This window comes from Meles meles, chromosome 8 (assembly GCF_922984935.1).
Source record: "Meles meles chromosome 8, mMelMel3.1 paternal haplotype, whole genome shotgun sequence".
In the NCBI taxonomy this organism is placed as follows: Eukaryota; Metazoa; Chordata; class Mammalia; order Carnivora; family Mustelidae; genus Meles; species Meles meles.
In genome coordinates this window covers 58,436,869-58,439,003 of record NC_060073.1, presented here as the reverse complement: position 1 = coordinate 58,439,003, position 2,135 = coordinate 58,436,869, and the positions used below count along the sequence as shown (strand labels likewise).

At 42.9% G+C, this 2,135-nt stretch overlaps 1 pseudogene; it reads right to left on the bottom strand.

The window, feature by feature from the left end:
• Positions 1 to 899: 899 nt before the first annotated feature.
• Positions 900 to 1,821, bottom strand: LOC123949614 (annotated as a pseudogene).
• Between the last annotated feature and the right edge of the window lie 314 nt (positions 1,822 to 2,135).

The window sequence follows — 2,135 nt, the reverse complement described above, 5'->3', positions numbered from 1 at the left end:
GCTCTCTGCTCAGCAGGGAGCCTGCTTCCTCCTTTCTCTCTGCCTCCCTCTCTACCTACTTGTGTTCTCTCTGTCAAATAAAAAAAATCTTAAAAAAATAATAAAACAGGATAAGAACTTAAACCTCTCCTGGCAGGGTAAAAATAATTTTCAGTGTAGTGGCCTATGGAAGATGGCATTCTGTTAAAATCTTCACTAATTTGAATTGTGGACATATTTTTTACAGTTTTCTTGTGATGATGAAGATTATTCAAGCCGGTATTTATGACCAGTCACATCTCTCTGAGTGCTCATGTTCTGGGCATCTTGAAAATTGTTCCTTTGTTCTGGAGGGTTGCTAACCTCTTGCTCATAGAGATGACTTTTTATTATTATTATTATGTTCAGTTAGCCAGAATATAGTACATCATAAGTTTTTGTTGTGGTGATCAGTGATTCATTAGTTGCCTAGAAAGACCAGTGCTCATCCCAGCACGTGCCCTCCTTAATACCCATCACTTGGATACCCCATTCTCCCACCTACCTCCCTTCTGTATACTTCAGTTAGGTTCCTGGAGTCCAGAGTCTTTCATGGTTTGTCTCACTCTGATTTCTTCCCATTCAGATTTCCCTCCTTTGCCCTGTGGTCCTCCATTCTATTCCTTATGTTCCACGTATGAGTGAAACCATATGATAATTGTCTTCTTCCGCTTGATTTATTTCACTTAGCATAATTCCTTCCAGTTCCATCAATGTCAATGGGAGGTATTCATCCTTTCTGATAGGTGAAGAATATTCTATTCTATATATGTACCACATCTTGTTTATCCATTTGTCTCCCAGAGATGACTTTGTGCTAATATGCGATGATCCCAGATCAGTGGGGCAGTGGGGTTGGTTGTGATGCCATGATCCTTGGCTCAGGGATCTTTCCCACAACATCCTTGAATAACCCTGTCCCTGATCTGCTTCGTTCTCACTCCATAGATGATGGGGTTGAGCATGGGAGGTACCAGGAGATAGAGATTAGCGAACATGACATGTACCACTCGGGGCACATGATGTCCAAAGCGGTGGGTGAGGAAGGTAAAGAGGGCTGGGATATAAAGAGCCAAGATGACACAGATGTGGGAGTCGGGCCTCATCAGAGGGCAACCTCAGAACAGTTCTCAAAATCATCACATAGGATATACTGATGACAATTATGTCAAAGCCAACCACAGAGAAGGCCACAAAGAGCCCATATGCACGATTGACTCTAGTATCTGCACACACCAGCTTTAGCACAGCCATGTGCTCACAGTATGACTGGGGAATGACATGGTTGGTGCAGAAGGGCATCCTGGACACCATGAAGCAGAAGGGACTCACCCACAGCAACCCTCTCATCATCACAGCTGCCCCCAGTTTACCCACCACAGCTGGGGTCAGGACAGTAGAGTGGTGGAGTGGGAAGCAGATAGCCACATAACGGTCCAAGGCCATAGCCATGAGCAACCCCGACTCCACAGAAGAAAAGGCGTGGATGAAGAACACCTGGATGAGGCAGGCATGGTATTCAATCTCATGAGCATGAAACCAGAGTATAGCCAGCATTTTAGGTTGGGTGGAAGAGGACAGGGCCAGGTCAGTGACAGCCAGCATGGCTAGGAAGAGGTACATGGGCTCATGCAGAGTGTGGTCAGTTCGGACTATATGAAGAACAATGATATTTCCAACTACAGCCATAAGATACATGGCACAGAGAGGAAAGGCAATCCAAAATTGGTAATTCTCAAGTCCTGGGATCCCAAGTAGGATGAAGGACACAGGATGCAAAGAGTTGTTCCCTGAGGCCAGCATCACGGGATGGTTAACTTATTCTCCATTGTGAAGGTAATCTACTCTCTGTAGATGATAAGAATCAAGAAGTAATTATTAATATTTTAAATATTTTGAAAGTTTCCAATGAATCATAGGGCAGTAGAGCTTAATGGTAAACTGGAAGAATTTCAAGTGTTTTAATAAAAAATTTTTGCAACATAAAGTGATGCTCCTCTTTATTCCTCATTCATATTTATGTCATTCAAAATGGGATCAAAACATACTAGCTGCAAGTGTGATTTTTGTTGAAGAATCAGTATTTTCCTTGAAAGTAGAATCTGCTAAGGTAAAAC